The sequence below is a fragment of the Schistocerca nitens genome, chromosome 4 (assembly GCF_023898315.1).
Source record: "Schistocerca nitens isolate TAMUIC-IGC-003100 chromosome 4, iqSchNite1.1, whole genome shotgun sequence".
Classification (NCBI taxonomy): Eukaryota; Metazoa; Arthropoda; class Insecta; order Orthoptera; family Acrididae; genus Schistocerca; species Schistocerca nitens.
The window spans coordinates 168,786,562-168,812,896 of NC_064617.1; the positions used below are offsets into that span (position 1 = coordinate 168,786,562).

Consider the following 26,335-nt stretch of genomic DNA (forward strand, 5'->3'; position numbering starts at 1 on the left):
TGTTGCACGTAATGGCTGTACATGGGAGGATGCGGATTTCGATCCATTGGGAAGACATCTGGAAAATTTGGTTCAGCTCTAGGATAAATCGCATATAGAATGCTATTGCAACACATTCTTGAATGCTGCTGGAGTGTTTGGTATCCCCATATGGTCGGATTAAAGGAATATACAGAATCAATTCCGACGCGAAACGCTAAATCTGTTACCGGTAGGTTCGATCAACACGCAAGTAGTACAGAGATATATCATGAACTGAAATAGAAATTCTTGGAGGGAAGACGACATTCTTTCCACAAAATTGAGAAAACTGAAAAATGTTTTACCGCCTTAAGCTGCTGATGAATAATAACTGTGCCAGTTTGGGCACTCATTCCTGTTAAATGCGCAAATGTCAATTACAGTTATAACAAGAATGAATGTCCTATCTAGTACAGTTTTTATAGATTGGCAATATTAAGTACGATACGGCAACAATGTCTAATATATGATTTTATCACCTGGCGTTAATTAATTTATATTTCGCGTAACAAGATAAAGTGGTTGCTTTTATAGCCCTGATGATAGTCGAGTGAAACACTTTGAGTATATGAAAATTTTTATGAGCAGCTGAAGACGGCTGCTTGATATTTTCCAAACGTTTACTAGCTGCGGGGCCAGCATTTGAGGCTCACTGCACAACGATTCTACTTCCACCAGCGTACATTTCGCGAAATGACTGTGAAGATAAGAGAAATTGGGGCTCATATGGAGGCACATAGACAACAACTTTCTCTTTGCTCTATTTGCGAGTGGAACAGGAAACAACATAACTACTAGTAGTATCAGGTAATCTCCACCGTGCACACAGGGCAGCTTACGGTCTATGTATGTAGATGTGAAGTTACATTCTGAAGGGTAATCAGAATATGTTATATCGTTCATACATCTCTCTATTGTTGTCACTTATCCCTATTAGAGCTCCATATATACAAAACCATAAAGACTGCGTGAGGTAACGAAGAAACAGAGGTTGAGAATATAGTGCGTATTGTCTGTATGACGCCGATACAGGGACAAAGGTCGCCCCGGACTGCGCCTGCGCAGAGCGGCTTCTCGCGTGGCACGGCGGGCGCTCTGCCGGTATCTGCTGGTGCGGTGCGCGCCTCAGTCTGACTCCGGCGCCCCTGCCGGATGGCTTGGTAGGCAGCCCCGCGTAACACGTCCGCTCCTACCTGCGACCGCCGACTCTCGCGTCAACTAATCTTCCAGTTTCACTCTTCTCAGCACGCTTGTTGATCATGAACGATGATCAGCTTAAAGTTTCGTGTTACATTTTTTCAGTGCGTACAACTTTCCTAGCAACTTTTATTTCAATACTGCCGTGAAATAAGTAAACTGCTCACACGGACACGTTCAGCCACACCCCTTCTTATTACAGGGGACTTACATAGACGTATTGTTCATTCCCAAAAAATGTAACGCCGATGTGTGACAGCAAGAACGAACTGTATTTATGGTTGAATATTTTCTGCGGGAAGAGATGCAACCAGAGCAGTGTATAAGGTAAATTAAAGTAGTCTGACAATGTAGAATCTGTATATTGTCATCGGCCATTATTTCCCGCGCTGCAAAAACAGAACAGTTTCCTAAACATGTCGATCGTTCTAACGTCTTTACTAATGCGTTGCGTAGTTTTACCAGCCCTGAAGCTTCTTGGAAATTATGTATCTATAAAAAATTTACACCCAGTGCGAATTATTTGCTACGTGTATTTACTTTCTCTGCAAAAAAGCGATATGATACTTTGCTGATTACAGTCATCTGTATCGTTAGTATGTACCACACACTTAAGTCTATATTGCTATCTCTTCTACGAGTATATATATTTTCATAGCATGACTGCGGAGAGTTAAGTATTTTTCTGCTCTGAAAAGACGTACAAATACGTTTAATTCTCCAAATGTATTGCCATTCGAACACAAATACACTTATTTTGATTGTTCCGAGAGATTGTCTACTCAGTGCTCTACTGTATTCACAGTTGGTTACGTGCTGGTTAGTCAGGCCACAAGGAGTATTAAGCCTCGCTCTATCATTTATTTCCGACAGGAACGTGAAAGGAACTTCAATTATTAGTAAATGAATATTTATTTTTGACGGAAATAATGGAGTCTTTCCTCCATTCGCTCATTACCTTGATCAAGAACTCGAAATACAGGTTGAGCGTATTGATGGAAATAACCAAACTCCTTCTTGAGGTAGGCAGTGTGAATAGATACGATCTTGTCATATTTCATTGATCTATGTCATCTGTGGTGAGTGGGTCTTTCTTTTTAGTCAACATTATTCCGACTGGTTTGAGGTGGCCCGACACGAATTCCACTTTTACACCCTATCTGTCAATTAATTGTTGGATGTATTTCAGTCTCTCTCTCCACTGCAGTTTATTACCTCCTACAGCCCCCCTTAGTACTATGAAAGTTATTCCTTGTTGACACACGTCTTATCATCGTTTCCCTTGCTAGTGTCAGTGGTTTCCACATGTTCTTCTCCTCACTGATTCGATGGAGAATTTCCTCATTGTTAATCATATTTATCCACCTAGTGTTCATCGCTCTTTTACAGCACCACATATCTAATTCTTCCATTATCTTCTTTTCCTATTTCCAGCAGTCCATGATTTACTATGATAAAATGTTATGCTCCAAACATACATTTCCAGAAATTTCTTCTTCAAATTAGCACTTGTTTTTGATGCTAGAGGATTTCCTTTGGCCATACATACCCCGCTCACCTGTACTAGTCTGTTTTTTGTGTCTTTATTGCTTCGCCCATCTCTCGTTATTTTGCTTCCGAGGTAGCAGAATTCATTCCTTACTTCGCCTGCTAATTGGTTTCCAATTTTAAAGTCGAGAGTTTCGTCAGTCCCACATCTGATACCCCTCAAGTAGAAAATAAGGAACTCCAAAAATCGAGACAATTGAATTGCTCTTTCATTTTGTCTCACATGGCTTATTGACATGGAACAGTAAGTAATCTGCAAATAAACGAATTCATTCCATAATGCATAAAATTACTGTATTTTGTTTTTAAAAATAGTTAGGAATCGTTTCACTTTCTCTCACAGGTTACGACATACAGATAGGCACAGTAAAAATTCTTCATCCACCCAGGAAAATATTTATTTTCTGTTATTCCAGTCACAGGCCACAATGTATTTATAAATCAAGTTACTGATTGTTTCCAGAATGAGATTTTCACCCTGCAGCGGAGTGTGCGCTCGTCTGAAACTTCCTGGCAGATTAAAACTGTGTGCCGGACCGAGACTCGAACTCGGGACCCAAGTTCGAGTCTCGGTCCGGCACACAGTTTTGATCTGCCAGGATTTGTCTTACTGATTGTTATTAATGATCGGCTCTATGTATACAGAGGTCCGATTATCGATTATGGTCGTTATTGATTGTAATTAATAACTTGATTTATAAATACTTTGTGGTCTGTGACTGGAATATATATAGCTTGGTGTCCAGATACATCCAATTTACAAAATGCAGAATCAGATAGCATTGAAAGCAAAACTGAAACGTTTCCAAACCTTGTATACAGTATACTAGTCATATCATATCAGTTTAGATATAGATGGCACAGTGACAGTCATTATCTAAGGATGATTCGTCGCAAAATTACAGAATTTGAGTACCACATAATAATATAAATACTGGCAATGTGAGGAAACTATTACACAGTCATTTAGTTGTTTGCATCTGGCATGCTAGATGTCGTTGCTGCACATTAGTTCACCTGACTTCATTAAAACCACTTTTCTTAAAGGAATGTACGAAGCTGCGCTTGGATATTGTACCATAAAATATGAGGTAAACGGTGATTTTATTAAAAACTAATATATTTTAAATGCTTGTAGAGATCCACTATACAATGTATACTGGTGTTCAGAAAAAAAACAGAACACCTTGAACTACTAGAGTTAGGACGTTGATATTCACAGGACATGCTCTGAAGAAATGATTAGCATTTTAAACAAGTCGGCCCGTGGGTTCAGGTTTAACATCGATATCAAAAATGGTTCAAATGGCTCTGAGCACTATGGGACTTAACATCTATGGTCATCAGTCCCCTAGAACTTAGAACTACTTATACCTAACTACCCTAAGGACATCACACAACACCCAGTCATCACGAGGCAGAGAAAATCCCTGACCCCGCCGGGAATAACATCGATATCGCGGCACGGCATCGCCTACTGGTAAAATGTGCCTGCGGCTCTCGTTCTCGCTATAAATCGAAGATAATGGATCAATATTACTTGAGCAGAAGTGCAGCATGCCACGCAGATCTATGCGCGAACCGTATCGACAAATCAGTGAGTCAGAATGAGGGGAGTTATTGACATCAGAGAATTTGATGCATCAGTTTTGGAAATTGTTGCTCGTATAGGACGAAGTGCTTCGGCAGTGGAACGGTGTGTGCAGAATGGTTCACGAAAGGCCGTAGAGTACGACGAGATGGGTCAGACCATCCTCTGATACGGTCGACACCTCATATGAATGGCATTGCAGGACAGATCTGTGTCCTCCTCGGTTCTTGCGCAACTGTGGAACAGTGTAACACATCGTACACTGGGTTTCGTGCACGTCGTCCATTTTCTGCCTACATTTTACGAATGTGCAGAAACATGATAGACTGCAATGGTGAATGGAATAGCGTCAATTGGGGCAGCAATGGCATCAGACAACCTTTTCGGACAAGTCCATGTTCTGGTTTATTTGAAATTGATGGCCGCGGTTTGGTTCGCCACAGACAGGGTGAGCGGCATCACAGTGACCGCATTCTCACCAGACATATAGCAACAACTCAAGGCCTTACGGTGTGGGGTATTATTGAGTACAACCACAAATCACAGTTGGTGCTCGTCCAGGACACTGTGACCTGTGTGACCTACCTGAATAACATCCTGCGACCAGTAGCCATACCCTTTCTGTGCACCACCTCAGACCGCAAATTCCAGCATGACAATGCTCAATCACATGTTTCTGCACGGACACATGCATTTTTTGGTGTCACAGGATGTCAGCTTTTTGCTCTGGCCAGCCAGATCACTAGACTTTTCGCCAATCGAAAATGTGTGGGATATGGTGAAACGATGTGACCCAGCGACAGTCACCACAGATGAACTTTGAAACCAGATGAATGCAGCAATGATGGCTATTTCACAGGACGCTATTTGCACCTTATATGCGCCTATGGTTAAAAAAATGGCTCTAAGCACTATGCGACTTAACATCTGAGGTCATCAGTCCTGCAGACTTAGAACTACTTAAACCTAACTAACCTAAGGACATCACACACATCGATGCCCGAGGCAGGATTCGAACCTGTGACCGTAGCAGCAGCGTGATTCCGGAATGAAGCGCCTACAACCGCTCGATCACGTCGGCCGGCTTGCGTCGATGCCATCACGTATGGAACAACTCATAAGGGCCCATGGCGAACCCTGTGCGTACTAGCAACAGGACATTTGCTGAACCAAGATGACTGAAACGCCAGTGATTTCTGCACAACGTACTAATGTATATGTCCTGTAAATACGAGCGTGCTGTGTCTAGTCGTTCAAGGTTTTTTTTCTGAACATGAATGAAATTAACAAACGAACCACAAAAAATCTGCAGCCTGATAATAAATAAAGTAGTGGTAACTTTAACACATGCAGTCAATTATGGCTTTAATTTATTTGCATTAGTAACGTGAAGCGAATTTATGTACTGGAGTCGGCTGGAGTGGCCGAGCGGTTCTAGGCGCTACAGTCTGGAACCGCGCGACCGCTACGGTCGCAGGTTCGAATCCTGCCTCGGGCATTGATGTGTGTGATGTCCTTAGGTTAGTTAGGTTTAAGTAGTTCTAAGTTCTAGGGGACTAATGACCTCAGAAGTTAAGTCCCATAGTGCACAGAGCCATTATGTACTGGAGTATAGATATTCTGGTACCCCACTTCCTCTTACACATTCATAATTTTCATATCAACAAAGAAATGAAAATTTTCATCTTTGAAGAACACACTACAAAGATCTAAATATATTTTTTCCTCTTGGAAAGTTCGCTGCTTTACTGTGGCAGCACAATTTCTTTTCTATAATTTAGATCTTCACCTTCTGTGGGATAACTATTTAGTTTTAAAATCATAGATCATGGACCAAGGGTTTTTTTCTTTTATTTTATTTTCGTATTATTGATTGTAATGAAGTCAGCTAATTACTGCAGAAATGGTTAAACTGAATTACGTACAAATTCCATGTAACAGGAATAAACGAGTTATGAGTAGCCAGCTCGCGTAGGTATTGAGGGGAGCATTTCGTTTCTTTTCGATATCGTCTAACTGTTATAGTACATTAGAAAGGATTCACACCAACGTATATAATGATAAAAGAATTTTCTTACTCGACCACGTTTGCCTTTCATCATTCACATGTTAGTATCAGTATGTGTGTGTGTGTGTGTGTGTGTGTGTGTGTGTGTGTGTGCGTGCGTGCGTGCGTGTGTGTGTGTGTGTGTGTGTGTGTGTGTGTGTGTGTGTGTGTGTGTGTGCGTGTCTGTGTGTGTGTGTGTGTGTGTATGTGTGTGTATGTGTGTGTGTCTGTTACTGAATATAGTATGAATAAATCACAAATTTGGAACTCATATAGTATTCCAGTAGTCAATCACGTAACACGTGCAGAAAATGAAATTAAGAGGTTCCCTATTGTATTGTTTAACTACAAGCTACTTTCCTACTTAAGCCTCGAAAAAACCTCCAGACCGTTAAATAGAAATTCATGGGACGATTCAGAGCATTCTCCGACGTATAGACTCCTCAATCTACTTGACAGTGGTAACTGCTAATATTATTTTAAATACTTGCTATGCGTAATACTGACCAGTTCTGTGGCAGTTTGCTCTCAATGAAATTCAAAGGAAGTGTTGAAAATAATTTCCGATGAAAGACGTAGCCTCTTCATCCTTTCACAGCGATTCAGTTCATAGGTGCCTGCAGCCCATGACAAATGACACCACAGTACTAAGAATCATTATCTATTCCTTGAAAGTAACGTGCAGTAAACATTGTAACTAGTCTGCTGCACTGTACAGATTTCATGCAATTCTGTTAATACATTGGCCACCACTGAGAAAAGCTACATTACTAACCACTCGAGTGTAACTTAGGTGGCCTTCTTTTACCCATCACCTGAGAAATTTATGGACTACATTAATTGCAGCCTATATACTTTTACTGTTTTCTCAGCAGAAGGTCCATATATTACTATCACTTACAGGCCTGGACGTGTTTCCTGTGTACAACTAAATTAAGTTGTTATTCGTTTTTGTACTCTCTGTTGCTGAGAAAAAACCCAAATATTTCCTCAGACGACTGTTGCACCACTATCTACATCTTCCATTGTTTTGATCTCCTCAAATTACCTATTGTGATTAATAAACGTCTAAAAGATCCTTCCAGCATGCCCAGTAACAAACTGTTAGTCCACTATTGGCTCAATTCACAAGTCATATTTCCTTATTTCCTTTAATTTCTTGCATCTCCACGCAAAAACGTTTTTCAGCTTACGCGCATCCAGTCTTTTGAACATCTCCTGTAGTGGACGTCCAACTCAAAAACAATCCACCTCACTTGCACCAAAAAGGCGTATGAAATTCTATTTCATATACCACGAATGGACTACTCTCGCTTGACCAAAAACGTTTTCCATATCATCGACGGAACCTGACGATTCCAAATTACACACCGAAGAAACCAACGGGAATGAATTGCAAACCTAAAAACCATTAAACCAAGAAAGAAGACAGGGTCAAAAGATGTTTTCGAAGGAAGTTTTGAGAAGTTAAGAAGGGCAAGAAAGTCAGAGCCAAGTAATAGTTCCAGCTGCTCCTTACAGGACGAAACAAGTGAAAAGCGTTTTGGTTTCCCTTCACAATAATATAAGACATTGCAGCTTACGTGTTACACTTCACTTAATAGTCAGTTATATTATTTATACATAGAAAGAAACGTTATGTGCTGGAGCTGACAGTCCGGCATAGTTGTGGCGGATCCCGCCAGGTGTCATGCTCCTCAATGTTATTGCTCTGTGCGCCTCCAGTGACGTCATCCCACATCCTTTTCGGTTCCTGTATCGTTGCTTATGCCACTCAAAGTAGTAAAATATGTAAACATTTATACAAACAGTAAAGACTAAGCTTCATCCACTCTCATTTCAATGCTGACTAGGGCTGACGTGAACAAAACACGAAAATTTTAAATAATACATTTTATCTTCCGCCCTCATAACCTTTTCTTCGTTTCCTGCGCTACCTAATAATAAGTTTGCATGTTATCACGTTCTACAGAAGGCAATTTTTTACGAGGCACTCGTTCTTTAGGTCCTCATTAAAACTGAGGTCGGTATTTTTATCGTTTTAAATGGTTTCTACTTTATAATTCATAACAAATATAAATTAATTTTGAACTTTCTGCGTTCCGTGATCCTGTTCGAATTATGGTTTCATCTTTCATCTTTCTGATTGTAATTTCCTCCTGAATAGTCTACCCCTAGGTATCAGAGCAGCCTACTATTAGAACGCAGTGCTTATATCTAATTAACTGGTGTGATATATGCTGATTGATAATTACTATTTGTCCTGTCGACTTTATTCTTATGCTTGTTGCACTCCATGAGACCGTTTTCAGTATTCAACTCATGTGACAATACGTTTGTGTCTTGAGCTAATCCCACACTCGAGGGTCATTTGAAATTCTTCTCTCTATGGGAGTTGAGTTTTTCGTGGGGTTCTATTAAGTTGCGATTAGAAATCTACAGTCCGTAAATTGAAGTCACGATGAAAAGTAATACTAACATCTGCATTATGATAAGATGCGATTAACGCAGTTATAGAAACGACGCTAAATTACAATTCGAGACACATTAATGACTTACCTAAATAAATGCCATTAAATAAAACAATTAGGCTTCATTTATGTCCATCAAGGGGTTTGAGATATCTGCATGTGACATGGCTGCCATAGTCCAACTTATGAAACACACAGTTGTGTACCGTGTACGGTACCTATATATGTCATTTTGTTTCATCTGGTCGTCAGAACTGATGATGCACCTTTAACGACAAATTGGTCCCATAATGTTACCAAGCAAAATAATGATATTAGTCAACAGTACCAAAAGAAACATTTTTCCACTTATTAACAAGTGTAGAAGAGAACTATTAGTGATAGTAATGAAGGACTGAAATATTCTTGTCTCATTATTTACCTATAATTAATAACAAAGTCCCACGTACTTCTTGCCTACAACACAAAGACAGCCCTTAAATTAATAATGGGGTAATCTAAAAGTAAGAAAGAGGTGCATATTTTCTTTTATTTCCCGGAAATACGTTCTTATTCGACAAAGCTGGGAAATATGTGTGCTATAGCTACAATATCGCTTAGGAGACGCATGACACAGCAAAACATTGTACGATAAAAAGTCCAGTGAGAATGTATTTTCAAATTTATTACAGTAATATCCTCCAGAATTTTGGTTATGCTGCACACGAAGGCTTGGCGTGGTTGAGATGAATATCCTCCTGCTTATAGATTAGGCTATATATCAGTACATTCATACATCGAAAAAGTGGATGTATATATGTAGATTCACATCTCCTAAACCAATGGATCCATTTCAACCAAACTTGATACACATATCACTTACTGTCTGGGAAGAACAACTGTGGGCGTAAGAACCGTCTCAATCTCAAAATAGTTGAGGTGGCATCGAAAAAGTATTGTAACCTACGAAGATCAAATAGCCAAACTATATTCACCCAGGACTTGAGCGTGAGAGCACTTAGTGACGTGCAACAAACTTAACACATAATTTGAAACCCTTACGAGACTTTGTGACACCCCGCGCAAAAGTTTATCGCTTACTACAGTTTTGCTGCTCGTGTAGTAAAATCAGGTATGACGTTTTAATTTATTACTTCTTTACTGCTAACTCTATTCGAAATACATTTTGAAGACAGCACATGCATATAAAATTGAATGTACCTGCTAAAATATGATTCTACGACACATAAGTCGGAACATATGACGTCATAAACACTAATAAATTTGTAGAAGTGCTGCGTCGTGCATTACACTCTAATTTAATACTTCTGCATTACTAGCTCGATTCGGAACAAGTTTTGCAGACGGTATGCACTTATACCACTGAATGTAGGTGCAAAATTATATTATTGTACGACACGTAGTTGGGATGATATGAAGTAATAAAAATTGAGTTACGTCAAAACGAAACTGCAGGACGCCATTCTCTAGAGGTAGAGATGAAATATTTTTACAAACATAAGGGAAACATGTTAAATGTATGTGACAGGCGCATAGGCTGGCAATGTTGTGGGTTAAAAATTCTTCCTAACCCTGGTTTGATTTCAGCTGAACTTCGTGATAATGTGAAGAGCGAAAGGGTAGGAGGAGATGGACAGAGAGAAGTGGTTGGAGGAGGCTGACAGAGAGAGTAGGGAGGAGGTTGACATAGAGGGAGAGGGAGAAACGGAAACAGAAAAAGGAGAGATGGAGTAACGAGAGTACGACATAGAAGGTATAGAGAGGTACAGAGAGTGGAGTTGGGAGGAGGAGACTGCCAGAAAGAAGAAAGTGGGAAATGGGAAATGGACAGAGAAAGGGGTTGACTTGGAAGGGGAGAACGAAGAAGAGGGAGGTGGACAGAAAGAGGAGGGGAGAGAAGGGGAAGGAGTAGATGGACAGAGAAAGATGAACCGATGGAATTAGAGGGGGCAGTAGATGGACAGAGAGAGCGCACAGGAGCAGATGGAGGAGCAGGAGGAGATGGACAGAGGAGTGGGTGGAGGTGGTGGACAGAGAGAAAGAGGGGTAGCAGATGGACAGCCATAAGGCGAAGAGGAGAGAGATTAAAAGAAGATTGGAATAAGTACATACCCCAGCAACACAGGATACTCAGATAATATTAATATACAGCGTAAGGAAACAGACAGCATTAACAGCTTTCACCAACTTTAGTCTTAAGTTTTGTGATACATCAGTCATTGTGACAATATCTTTGGAGGAGTTGGGAAAATTACTCAGGTGATTGCAAGGCAGTTTGTAGAAAATCTAGGTGTTTTAATGAACGTAATTAATCTCTATTAATATTCACCTGCATTGGGTGCGAAATCTTGGGTTCATTTGCATCGTGAATGTACGTGTGCTATACATGAAAAAGGAATCTGCACTTACATATCGCGACTGCGAAGTCACTCTGTACCATTCCTATTCGCTATGACACGAAATTTTAATTACATTCCTTTTAGCTATACCAAGAACTTTCAATCAAATTAACAGAACCAATAGCATTAATTTGGTGTGTCACCACTGAAGCACTAGAACTGACGGTACCTTAAAGTTGAAAAGTTCCACAATTTTACCCAATTTCTCGTAATAACGGGGTAACTGAGTATCTTCAGCGATTCTAATTGTAGAACAGCCTTGCTAAAGAGGCAGCAACAGAATATTTAATAGAATACAGGTCTATGAATACGACATAAGAATTCATCCAAATGCGATGCAATAAATTCTCAAATCGACATATCGGTAGAATTCGTCTTCAAAATAATAAAGTGGAGGCTTCGCTACTCTATACTATTTTGTCTCCCGACGTAACAGACATAAGACCTCTTAAAGTTGCTGCAGTTCTGAATAGAAAGGAAAGTCAGGAATGCATCACCCGTTCCATTACCTCAGTTTGCAGCTACTTCGTGTCCTTCTGTGAAGGAGAATATGTTCGCCAATGACTGATTCACGTGGCTGGGTTGAGCGACTTACAGTACGTTGATACAGTTGATGCTCACTGACGAAATAATTCGTCAGCGTTGTAGACAGTGATTGTTTTGATTAAATGTGTGGACACACAACTAACATAGACACTGTGCATACACGACAAGATTTAAAATATTATAAAGAATTTATCCTTTGCAACCATGCATTAGGAAACATTTACAAGTGATTGAAAAAAGCAGAAAGTTATATCAACCACAACCAATGAGAGGGCACTGAAAGCGTGTCTTATCTGATATTAAATATGTATATTGTTATGCCAATTGAAACCTATATTATACATATTTATATTGTGTTGACTAGAATTAAATGCTGATAATTCTTTGGTTTTTAACTTCCCTGTCACATGGATGGAGAAGGGGTAACTCAAGTTCACATCATTGTAAAGGATATCGTTGGATGTAGATGGTCTCATGACATCTGTGTTCCTTACTTTATTATTTTTGTTATGATGACTGTTAATCATTAACATGATTTCGTAGATTGCCGTCTTGTCTGGACACTTGGGTAAATCATACAAGAGATTCTTCGCGACAGATAAAGATAAAAGGCAGAAATTTATCACTTTTTCCATTAAATGGAAGTTCTGGACAAATTTTAGACGGAACAGAGCACAGCAGAAACTATGTTGCTAGGGAAATACTCCTCACGTTGGTAATGAAAAATGGAACCTTTATTTCAATTGTCAGTATGAGAGCTTCTTTATGTTTGGATCACTTCTCACCTCACGGTTTCTCAGTGTACTGTGTTATACAATGTCCTGTGAGTAACAAGATGAACTGATGACACAAATCAATGAATAATTTTTTTATAACCACAAACTGCTCCTCTGAATATTCAATTAATAATTGTAACAAGTGACGTAACAGGAGGGAGATGGTTTCTAAGTGTGTAAGTTTAACTTCAGAAATGCACGTCATTTAAAGTCATCATACGTATATCTATATCCTCTATTAATAAGTAGTTTCACTCCCACAACTTACAGGCGATGTTGAACGTACAACCAATAAAATAGTGTGTATATGCTACATGGCCAACACCTGTAAACAGTTGCATTGTCGTCTGTTATATTCCACAGCTCCAGATTTCCACAGACTAGTGATCTCTCCGTGTCTTATCTTCTTAGGTACTCACTTTCGTTCTTTACTTTCTTTTCTCTTCTAGGTGGTGACAAAATAAGTTCTAAATTTTCTTTATTTCCTTAGATGGACCCTGTATTTTCCTTGGATCGATGTCTATACTGAGCAGTTCATTATTAACATTACTTAAAACATTCTCCGTGATCATTCATTTTTAAAACTTTAGCTGACAATCTCCTTTCACTCTATGCATTGTGCCATCGTGGTTCAATTTTAAAGCCATACATTTATACTCTAAGTCCAATGAATACCCTCATAATGTCAAGTCCTTGTTTCATATTTTATTAAACCCAATTTCTTTTCACTGCCCCATGGGTTGTAGCTGTTATTAAAGCCTAAGGTGCGAATCTCAATAGGAACCAACCTCATATGACACCATATGGCTATACGTGGCATGTAAAGGCCAGTATACAGATAATTCATTTTGACTGTAGACGACACTGTTTTTAATCTAAGTAATCAATCGTATGGCAACTACTTCAGTTACACTTCAATAGGATAATTTATACTATTTGAGAAATGTAACTTCGTCTCTTCTGTTCTACCCTTACTGTCTGGCATGTAAAGGCCAGTACAAAGATATTTCATTTGGATTGTAGACGACACTGTTTTTAATCTAAGTAATCAATCTTATGGCAACTACATCAGTTAGACTTCATTAGGATAATTTATACTATTTGAGAAATGTAACTTCGTCTCTTCAGTTCTACCCCTACCGTCTGTTAAAGCGAACGTAAGTGGAATTTAAAGCTAAGGGTAGACAAAGTGAGATCATATATTGCTGGAATTGAATATTTAAATTTATTAATCATCAGTGATTAATCAGGGGGAAGCTGATTCCATCGTGTCGTCCTGCCTGCATTATGTCCTGCGGCTGTTAGATAGGTCAGTGAAATTAATAAGTTTATTGGTCATCAGTGACGAATCATGGTGGAGCTGCTTCTGTCATGTGGTGCTGAACGCACTGCGTCCTGCGGCTATTAGAATGGGTCAGTGAATTGTATGCCTTCCTCAGAGTAGTGGTAGTTTCGTTGACGCTTACGCTGCTGTGGAAGAGTAAACGATAACAGTGATTCAAGTGCATTCGCATGGACGTGAATTTTGATCCTTATAGCCTTTTACTACGTGAAACACTTCTTACCTCAATGTGCCAGCCGTCTACAACACTTATTTATTCCTGAAGTGTATATTGTAACCAAAATAAAAAACAAAAGCAAACCGACAACAACAAGCGGCAGAAAATAAGATTGTCATTCCAACAGTTTTAATTTAATGATATATAGTAGGGGAAGACTCACTGTCCCTAATTCTAGTACTCATCACACAGATCTAATGAAGTTCACCTATCGCTAGAAACCAATATTGTTTCATGAGTTATACTAACGTTATATTCCAAAATACTGTTATGTACCACCATCGCTCGTAGGTCAACAAAATTCAGTAGGTCGTCCCAATGCTATTCTATTACAGACGTCATTTATGTGGCATTAACCTATAATTATTTTACTGTAAAGTTGATTTAACAGAAGAGGATAAACGTCCTGAAATGACTGTTGAGTAAAATCGTTGGTATCTCTCTTCGTCCCCCATAGTGTACCTTGAGTAAGTGCTTAAACGTGAGCTGCCATCTATGCTTCGTTTCATAGACCCATAATTGTTGTCTCGTTCGATAAATTCTTAGCTCTGTCATGGCAAAACTGGTAATCGTTAAATGACGGGGCACATAGAGAATATATGTATCCGGATAGATTCGTCTATTTTCGATTCATCAGTGATGCATATTCTTCTCAGAATCCTTAGACAGGCGAGAGCAGCGTAGACTATACCTCCAGTTCGAATATTGCAAGTGAAAACATAGTCTGCAAGATGAGTTACACATGATATGGTGGGAACCAGACATATTGTGGCGACTGTCTGATACGATAAATCGTCGAATTTCGCTTATTAAGTTTGCTTTACAAATTGATGACTCTAAAACCTATCATACCTGTTGCTGAAGCTGGTATGGTATGGGTCTCAGGGATATATCACAACCTAATACATAACGTTTTCAGTCACAGTTTCTCTGCATAAGAAACTCCTCGCTTTATGACCTAAATCGACAAAAAGGAAGACGCTAAGTTGTCTTGCACACTTGGTTTTTATCAGAAAGTGCAACTAATCATATTTTGAAGTTAATTGCGACACGTCCTTAACGCTTACTTGTGGGATAATATTGGGTTTGGATTCCTTCTTGTAGTGTCAGATTTTATTTATGAATTTAAGGCTCTGTTTGAGGCATAGGGCGATAAAGTTCAGTCAGGAGTAAAAGTTGAAAACATGTCCCCTTTTTCAGAAATGTAAGTACATATGTGGATGAGTTATTATCAAACTGCAAAATTCCACCAAGGAATTGACGTATGCAGAATGTAACAACTCGTACTAGCTACCACTGAGATATCAAATACTTATCCTCCATTTTAGGAATTTTAAGTAAATGTCTGTGCTATATACTGTAGTTATTGTGTCGGATGTGGTGCTATCTCAATTTAACGTAGCGGTCAAACACTGCTTTGTTGCAGGGTTGATGGTATTTCTTGAGCTGCCGAGGATGAAAAATAAAACTGCACACACGCGGCAAAATAGCTAGAGAAAGACGGATTGAGATAAGTGGAAACAAATTTCTGTACCGAAGGTTGTTATAAGACACTGACATCTCTCAATGGAACTCAATCCGCGCACTGTTAGAAACAGAGCGTTTACAGACTGGGTAAGATACACACATAGCGCGTATGGTGGAGCAAACGCGAAATGATACGTTTCGTAACTATGGATTCGTTCTTTTCTATTGTTTGTACAGAACTCACATCCTCTGTTGATCACACGTCGTTAAGTGTGAGTAGCTGTCTTAAAAATCAAATGTTTCCTCCCAAAAGGCTAAATTACCTATAAATTAATGTATTGCAGCCATGATAATGACACATGTCCACGTTTTAGTATTAAACGCCAATATTCCTTATAATTTTCATATTTTTCTTCCAGAATTTACTTTTGAGTGTAGCTTGAATTTCTTTATTTTTGCTAGTAATCTTTTATGATCTATATTCTGTAAATGTTCAGTACACATTATTTTATTTTCTTGTTTTCTTTTACACTGCTGATTACATATGTGCTTTACCATTGACATTTCTCAGATGTCTCATTTAATTACTCAGGACATGCAATCTTACTTCTTATTCATCACACTGATTCTCGTCCGACTAACTGTGTTAACAGAACGATCTTGTTATACGGCTTTAGCTTAGTATTTTTGAAGCTTTATAGCCTAGCTATTTAGTGACTGTTCTGCAAATATCACTATACGTACTATATATCCATCATAGTTGTAGTTCATATAATAGAGACGATACGTTATCAGAAGTGGGGAATGTTACTCCATGAATCACAAATCGAATGTTTACCAATCTTGGTAGAAAACTTCGTACATAACTGGTAGTAAATGATTAAACTATAATTCCATTTCGAACTGCTGTCCGTAATAGTCATAAAATGTGCTATTCATTGTTACATGGAAGCAAACAGCCTTGCAGAGTCATATTGAATGTTTTCTTTCCATGCATAAAACACATGCTATGTCAGTTTACGAACATTGTCAGTGTGAAACTATTCATCTTCATGTAACATGCCAAATATGATCTATGGATGACAAACTAAGAGACGAGATAAGCCAATCCTTACAATCCTCAAGACTTTAGTGGTGTGAACAGCAGTGTGAGGCCTTGCATTATCCTGCTGGAAAACGCCAGTCTTATATTGCTCATTAAGAGTATGCCAACAAGATTTACCATCATTGCTACATGGTTCCAGGCATGCAGTCTTTCTTCTATAGTTAAATAATCAGTGCTGTATTTATTTTCAATTCATAAAACACGTGCTGTGTCAATTTATAAACATCTCACAGCAGTCACACACGGAACTACACTGTCACTAAGCATGTTAGAACATTTCGTAAACATGAGCTGCGTCATCTGGATTGGGGTAGAGGGCACACTGATCTCATATTGTAACGATGGCTTTCATGTGCCTATAGTTGTGTTATTTTTTGCAGATTTCTCCGAAAGACTTCCGTGTGCCTCCTTTACAAGAATTTGGGGCGACCTGTATCGCTGTTTTATATCTACATCTACATGATTTCTGTGCAACTCACACTTAAGTGGCATGCACATGGAACTTCGAATCATCTTCAATCTATTCTTCTACTATTCCATGCGAAAAAAGAATATTTGGATCTATATACATGAGCTGTAATCTAATACATCGCGATGATCATTTCTCCCTTTGTAGTTTGGCGACATAACTTGTTTTCACATTTAGAAGGGAAAGTTGATGATAGAAATTTCGTGAAAAGGTCTCGCTGGAACGAAAATTTATACGAATGTCACCCAAACTGCTTATTATATCTCTGACGTTCTCCTCACTGTTCCACGATAATATAGAAAGAGCATATCTTCTTTGGAGCTTTTCAGGTCCTCCACCAGTTCTGTCTGGTAAGTATTCTACATAGTACACCAGTACCATAGCAGAGAACGGAAAAGCGTAGTGAAGCCAGTCCCTTTAGTACACCTGTTCCATATGTTAACAATTCTGTGAATAAAAAGGAGTCTTTGTTTTGCCTTTCCTGGAACATTATCTATGTTACAGTATTCATAATTGTATGTGACTTATCGACTACCCGAATTTTAAGGAATTTGCTTTCACACTCATGTGGATAAAATCACTTTTCCGTATTCAGAGACAGTTACCATGTTTATGACCATGGGCCCACATATTCTTTGTCTCAATTATTTTGCAAATGGTTTTGGTATTCTGATGACTTTACTATACAGTAAATGACAGCACCATCTACAAGCGATTTAACACGGCTATTCAGATTGTCTTGCAATTCGTTTATGTACAGGGTTATTACAAATGATTGAAGCGATTTGACAGCTCTACAATAACTTTATTATTTGAGATATTTTCACAATGCTTTGCACACACATACAAAAACTCAAAAAGTTTTTTTAGGCATTCACAAATGTTCGATATGTGCCCCTTTAGTGATTCGGCAGACATCAAGCCGATAATCAAGTTCCTCCCACACTCGGCGCAGCATATCCCCATCAATGAGTTCGAAAGCATCGTTGATGCGAGCTCGCAGTTCTGGCACGTTTCTTGGTAGAGGAGGTTTTTAACACTGAATCTTTCACATAACCCCACAGAAAGAAATCGCATGGGGTTAAGTCGGGTGAGTGTGATGGCCATGACATGAATTGCTGATCATGATCTCCACCACGACCGATCCATCGGTTTTCCAATCTCCTGTTTAAGAAATGCCGAACATCATGATGGAAGTGCGGTGGAGCACCATCCTATGGTACGTTTAGCTGCCTGCTTGCTTTATTCGTCGACTTCTGCGGGCTACGCGTGAAACTTGCCCGCACGGGTTCAACCGTTTCTTCTCTCACTGCAGGCCGACCCGTTGATTTCCCCTTACAGAGGCATCCAGAAGCTTTAAACTGCGCATACCATCGCCGAATGGAGTTAGCAGTTGGTGGATCTTTGTTGAACTTCGTCCTGAAGTGTCGTTGCACTGTTATGACTGACTGATGTCAGAGCATTTCAAGCACGACATACGCTTTCCCGGCTCCTGTCGCCATTTTGTCTCACTGCGCTCTCGAGCGCTCTGGCGGCAGAAACCTGAAGTGCGGCTTCAGCCGAACAAAACTTTATGAGTTTTTCTACGTATCTGTAGTGTGTCGTGACCATATGTCAATGAATGGAGCTACAGTGAATTTATGAAATCGCTTCAATCATTTGTAATAGCCCTGTAGATTAGGACAGCAGAGGGCCTATAGCAATTCCTTGGGGAACGTCGGATATCACTTCTGTGTTACTCTATGATTTTCCGTCGATTACTGCGTACTGTGACCTTTCTGACAGGAAACCAGGAATGGCACTACTGACGCGATAATCCATAGGCATGCAGTTTGATTAGAAGTCTTTTGTGAGGAATGGTCTCCTTCCATAAAACCTTCTGTAAATGTAGTAATATGGAAATAATTTTAGATCCTGTGTCGATAGCACTCATTACTTCGTGCGAATGAAGAGCTAGCTGTGTTTCACAAGACCGATATTTTCTGAATACTTGCTGGCTGTTTGGCAATAGGTGTTTTCTTCAAGGTAATTCTGAACACATACCTATTTCGCAATCCTACTGTATGATCCAGCAACTCATCGGATTGCTCCTGTTTGCGTTCTTGAGTATTGGTTTGACCTGTACAACTTTCTAGTTTTTTCGTACGGATCTTTCATCGAGTGAGCAGTTGCCAAGTGTGTCGCTGTTGTATCACTATATTCTGAAAGAAACCTTATTGTTATACTATCTGGATAGAGAGACTTCTCTTTATTAAGTGATTTAAGCTGCTTCGCTGCACAGAGTGTATCTACTTAAAACTTACATGTCATCGTTTACATTGCCGTTGGTATCATGCAGTAAAGGTATTGACAGCGTGTTGCTACTGATGTACTTTACGTACGACTAGTATCTCTTAGGATTTCCTATCAGATTTCGAGACCGAGTTTCGTCGTGGAAGATATTAACAGTTCACTATGTGGTCAAAAGTATGCGGACACCCCCAAAAACATACGTTATTCATATTAGGTGCATTGTCCTGCCACCTACTGCCAGGTACTCCATATCAGAGACCTCAGTAGTCATTAGACTTTGTGAGAGAGCAGCATGGGGCGCTCTACGAAAGTCATGGACTTCAATCGTGGTCAGGTGATTGGGTGTCACAGGTGTCATATGTCTGTACGCGAGATTTCCACACTCCTAAACATCCGTAGGTCCACTGTTTCCCTGTAGTGAAGTGGAAACGTGTAGGGACACGTACAGCACAAAGCCTTACAGGCCGATCTCGTCTCTTGACTGACAGAGGCTGCCGACAATTAAGAAGGGTCATAATGTGTAATAGGCAGACATCTATCCAGACCAACTCAAGAATTCCAAACTGCATCAGCAACCACGGCGAGTACTATGACAGTTAGGTGGGAGGTGATTTCATGGTCGAGCGGCTGGTCATAGGCCACACATCACGTCGGTAAATGCCAAACGACGCCTCGCTCGATGTAAGGAGCGTAAACATTGGACGATTGAACAGTGTATAACGTTGTGTGAAGAGACGAATCATGGTACACAATGTGGAGATCCGATGGCAGGGTGTGGGTTTGGCGAATGCTCGGTGAACGTCATCTGCCAGCGTGTGTAGTGTCAACAGTAAAATTCGGGGGTGATGGTTTTTATGATGTGATAGTGTTTTCCACGGAGGGGGCTTGCACTACCTTGGCCTGGGACTATCACAGCACAGTCCTACATTGATGTTTTGAGCACCTTCTTGCTTCCCATTGTAGAAGAGCAAATTTGGGGATGGCGATTGCATCTTTCAACACGATCGAGCACCTGTTCACAATGCAAGGCCTGTGGCGGATGGGTTACACGACAATAACATACCTGTAATGGACTGGCCTGCACAGAGTCGTGGCATGAATCCTATAGGACATCTTTGGGATGTTTTGGATCGCCGACTTTGTGCCAGGCCTCACCGACCGACATTGATACCTCTCCTCAGTGGAGCATTCCGTGAAGAATGGGCTGTCATTCCCCAAGAAACCTTCCAGCATCTGATTGAACGTATGCCTGCGAGAGTGGAAGCCGTCAAGACTAAGGGTGAGCCAACACCATTTTGAATTCCAGGATTACCCCTGGAGGGCACCACGAATTTTTATGTCATTTTCAGCCAGCTCTCCGGAGACTTTTTATCACGTAGTGTATCCAACATGTTTCGAGCATCAGAAAAACATCGGCAATCTTGAAGATCTTGTGCCCTCTTATATTTGGCGCACTTTTCGTTACTTCTGCAAAAGAGTTCTGACTTGTTTTGTTGTTGTACCATCTTTATTAATTTATTCGTACGTAATTCTCAACTGTCGCAGACATCATTTTTTTGAATTGTATCAACATGTGGTCTATACGTATATAATTTTTTTGGAAGAATTGCTACTGCCTCTTAGAAAGGGCTCAAGAAATCTTTATCTGCTATTTTAAACAGATACATCCTGCATTTACGTTTGGTGGATTTGGCTGATGCGCAGGTTAGTCTCGCAACAACGACCTTGTGTTCACTATTCACTGTATCCGTCATGATGCTCACTATTTGTTCAGGACTATTTGTTGCTAACAGGTCAAGTAACTGATTCCTGAAAATTTCCCGACGTAAATATTCTGTGTAGTTTCGTGATTGCTGCCGGAAGTCGTCGACTCCTTTCCAAGAGATTTCGGCTGACAACCATTCTCCTACCTTCAGTTGAGTGTTTTGCACTGAAGATTGCAAGTTCATATCGCGAAATTTATACTAAAAATTGACGCGCAGACACATGCATAAAGGTAGTTGCTGCATGAGATATCTCTGTCGAGTTTCGCGCCCTCTTCGGATATTAATCAATCTATAGTGTGCAGGCGCTTAAGTGAAGTAGATACAAATGCGCGCTATCGAAATGCGGACTTCCGGAGTTAATATTCATATGTCAAATTAATAAAATTAATTGCTCCCTTAAATTAATTGTTTCCTTCCTGTAGAGAACTACCACTACCTGGCACAAACTATACACCTGGCACACGTTTTGTCTGATGGAGACAGCCAAGGAGCTGGAACATCTGGAGACTGTGTTCAAAGAGAATATACATACTTCACATTAGATCAGAACAACTTTAAGGAGAAATAAACGTGACCATCCATAAGAGCAAGAGGCGAAGGAGTAGTTTAATTTCAGGGCGTTCCTCCCATATGTCGACAATATTTCGTCGAAATTAGGCAAAATCCTTAGGAAACATTAGAGAGAGTAGTCTTTCTGTCATCTACAAGGACTTGGACTTCCCTCGGTTCCGTAAAGGAAGGTCTGCGATTACAGAGAGTTGGAATCTATAGAATACTTTGCCAGAGTGTCAAAGATTACATCAGTCAGGCAACATGCACAGTACGTGAGAAGTGCATTGAATACAATCGCCACACTCGCCTTTCGCAACCCTGTAAGTCAGCCATATGCGAGCGTTGTATTTCCACACGACATTCTGCCATGGGAACCTTAGCCTCGACAAGATCCTTCTGTGATTTAGTAATTAGCAAAGCGCTGAAATACGATAGACGGAAGATCTTATTAATCGTAATGGCGGCCTACAACTACGTAAAATGTGGGACCTGGTGATCTCTTTGATATCTACATAAAGGAAACATTTTATGACTAGTGACACGCCTATCTAAAATAAATTTTATTAATTTGCAGTCTGAATTTTAACTCCGCAAGCTCGTATTCCGATAGAGTGCGCACGTGTAGTATTTCAATTTCAAACGCATCTGTGGGTCATAGCTGCAGCAATATTCGAAGAAAGCGCGAAACGCGACAGAAGTCGCTGATGTTGCACCGCCAATTATTGGCATAAATTTAGCGATGTGAACAAGCGAACTTCAGTGCAAAACTCTCACCTGAATATGTCTGGATCGTCGTCAGCCGAAATATCGTGGCAAGAACTCGACTTCACCTGCGAGCTGTCCCGAAACTTCATGGGATAGGTGAAGTATTTTTTCACAACCATTTACACTCCTAGCAGGCTCAAAATAATAGGAGTTACTCCATAAATACTCACGTGAGTATGGTATCAATTTGTCCCCGAGATATTTGTTGTGTATCCAGAGGAGGGCATATTAAACATTTGTGAAAGGTGAATAATAATTTTTATCCGAAACATAATTGTAAGTAGTATCCCAGATTGTATGCGCATGCATGTAAATGATATCCCACTGTAAAATTGGAGAATTCTTCCCAGAATAAAAGCTTCGTAGACCCTGGAATTAGTTAAAATTTATCTTACAGTTCCATGTTCGATCATGTAGATTTAATCTTGTGAATTCAGATCAATCATTTTCAAAATTCTTTCTGTATTAAACATCATTTTATAATCTGTTACGCTTTGATTATAATTTAACTCATCAACGAAATGACGTGTTTATGATACATCAGCATAAGACAGTAGTGAACTATCTACAACTGAAATATGAAATGGACCGCTCTACGAAACGACTTAATATGCCAACTGGTCCAACCAGGGACTCGTAATTTAAACTCGCCTAAGGCGTTCTTCAATGAGGGCAGTTGTTTACGTAGTGTGGCACTGCGAAATACCCACAGGCCTTGCAGATTCCCATCCGAGTTCCACGCTACGACGGCACCACAGAGTACAGTTGCGAGCGCGCCACTGACAATGGACGTCCGAGGCGTTAATTTAACTTACGGCGGGTGAGCAGAGCCCACACAGAACAGCACCGCACACGGTTGCGGAATGGCAGCGCAGCGTGCAGCCACATAGCCGGAAACGTGCGCAGCCTGCTTGCAGGTGGCAACACTGCCAGAAGCGGTTCTGTCAGCCGGACAGGTGTCACTACAGTGCGGCATCACGCGGCTGCGCCTACCTGCTTGTTCCACACAATGCTGCAGACGCCAGTATATCAGCGTGTCACGCACAGTGGACAGATGGCCACAGCGCAGGCAGTTATGCAAACGACTAAACGAGGCGCACGTTTATATTACAGTTTACGAGGACAGCATTGTGTTGTTGGTTTCCAAATATTTTCCGTTTCTGTAACCACGGCGCACTGTGTAATTTTTAATGACTCTCTCTCTTACACAATTTAACACAGGGGCGGGCAGGAATTCTGCACGTGTGCGGTGCACATGCACGTGTGCAGTTAAGAAGTGTTCTGCGTGCACACAGGGGCAAGCTGGCCACCCGCTTCTCACCCCTCCCCACCATACCGTCTCACCGCTTCTTCCTCTGTAATGCGTTTTGTTTCCTGGCCTGCTTTATTAAATGAAGGAATAAGGTTAGTAGGACTGCTTGAAAGTAATCATGGTTTGAAAGAGTACCTATTACCTACGATACGTTTTATTTAATTATCACAGGTGGAGTTTACAATACGTTTAATGTCTGGAACAAAATTTCTACATACAGACAAACGCAAACAGTTACGTAAATTTTCTTTACTGATGTTTGCTCTTAACCGAGACTTATTAATTTTCATAACAGAACAAAATCTCTCACAAAAGTATGTCGAGCGTAACTTTGACTATCTTCATGACTTCACGATGGAGACGAGGAAACTCTTGCTGTGGAAAGTCGTGATAAAAATCTATTACACGTCTTGTCAAAAGGAACTTGTCTCTCAGACGAGAATTACACTGTAGGTCTATTAATTCCATTTGCAAACTGAGATTAATATCATCTACAGAAACCAGATTCTCTCGAGAACTATTCAAAACCTTGGGATAAGTAAGATATATCCCAAAATCGCTTGAGAAATTCCTCTTTTATTGCACTAAGGACGGCAACATACTGAAATTTATTATAATGGCGTTCAATATCAAACTTCCGCTCACCAGCGAGAATACTGTCACATATTATACATTTCCAATTTTCACGTTTTTCCACAGAGAAAAAATGATTCTCCCATTCCTTTTTAAAAGATAGCAAATCTCCAATTCTCCGTTTCCTCGATTCACTCTACACTTTCCGGTTATTGAAATACAACGTTCACTACGTAGTGGTCGCTTGGCTTCAACGTCCGCAGCTTATCCTGGCACTACACTGCCGCAACCTGCAGGCTGTCGGCACTGTCCCGGTCGACGATTGCACGCGAGCAGCACACGTGCACCGCTGTGTGCTCATGAGCCGCGTGCAACGTTTGCCCGCCCCTGATTTAACAGTTTGGACACAGTGACGTGATGTTTCACTATGTTCTAACCGAGAATGACCAGGCAGTTGTCATTATGAGAATGTCTGTAGCTGAAAACAGAAAGCAAAGAACTGTTGTAGAAACTATAAATTTTGCAAATAATAATACACTTTGTGATAAAAAAAGATAAAATCGCATCTTCGGCATAAACAGCGATTTCTGTAACGTTCTCAGCAATACTGAAGGCAACAATAAATAGAGGTCAAAGTTTTGTTCTTGGAATGATGTCCTCTATATTTATGTGTACCGGTATATTCACAAAAGAAATATTTATCTTTTTATGCAAATTTTACAATTACCTTTAAGGGGGATAGGACGTCAAACGGGCCGACGTGGAGCAGGAGAGGCACCACAGGACATTTTAATTTCCACTTTCTATACTTTTACAAGTAAATTCATAAAACTTTGTCAGCATGACCAGGAAGCATTCAGGATTCACACTCCTGGCAGTGGAAGTTCAGAAATATAACAAAATAATTTTTTTACATGTGAAATTTCATCATTTTTTCACTTACTATTGGCTGCATTTGTTGCTATAAGTACACTTTTCTTCATAAGTAAGAGAGAGACTGTTCGATGAATTTTGCAGAGCATACAAACCATACTTACAGGTGTCTGAAACTCTAGAATCTATTTAATTTATGAATAATAAAAGAGCGTTTACGTTGTAAACTTTATGTAGTTAATTATCTCAATTTTTACCACAGTTTATAATAGATTTGGATTCTACAGTTTCAAACACCTGTAAGTATAGTTTGTATGCTGTGCAAAATTCATCACAGAATCTCTCTTACTTGTGAAGAAAAATGTACCTATAACAACAAATGCAGCCAACAGTAAATGAAAAACTGATGAAATTTCATATCTAAAAAAATTTATTTTGCTGTGTTTTTGCACTTCCACTGCTATGAGTGTCAATCCTGAATCCTTCCTGGTCATGCTGACAAAGTTTTATGAATTTACTTGTAAAAGTGTAGACAGTAGAAAATAAAATGTCCTGTGGTGCCTCTCCTGCTTCAAGTCGGCCCGTTTGACGTCCTACCCCCCTTAATAGACTAATGCCATATAAATTTTTAACAATTTTAAACACATAAGGAAATTTAAAACACTCTTTAAATTTCGTTAGATAATGATTAAGGGTGCGGAGATAGTTGGCTGGGGGGAAGGGCGGGGGGAGGGAAGTGGTTCATAGGCTCATAGGCATATGTTGATATGGATACATTAAACAAGGGAAATACTGGCTGAGAGTAATAAGCTTACTCAAGTAATATAGAAAAATAGGTAGAACAGTTTCATTCATGTTCGTCTGTAAAAATGAATATGAGGAACACCCTGATGTCAAGGCGAGGCTGATTTTTTCTATAATGCGTATCCGTTAGAGCAGTACATGTTCGTAACATACTGTGCTCTGCCCACAAGAATAAAAAAAATTGTGGTCGGAGAAACGTTTA

At 39.9% G+C, this 26,335-nt stretch overlaps 1 protein-coding gene across 1 annotated transcript in view; it reads left to right on the forward strand.

The window, feature by feature from the left end:
* Window positions 1–1,219: 1,219 nt before the first annotated feature.
* The window catches only part of LOC126252963 (uncharacterized), a 529,370-nt gene continuing 504,254 nt past the window's right edge, over window positions 1,220–26,335 (forward strand). Inside the window, exon 1 of the mRNA XM_049953977.1 lies at window positions 1,220–1,545. The gene's annotated coding sequence lies outside the window, so the exon portion shown is untranslated. The remainder of the gene's footprint in view (window positions 1,546–26,335) is intronic.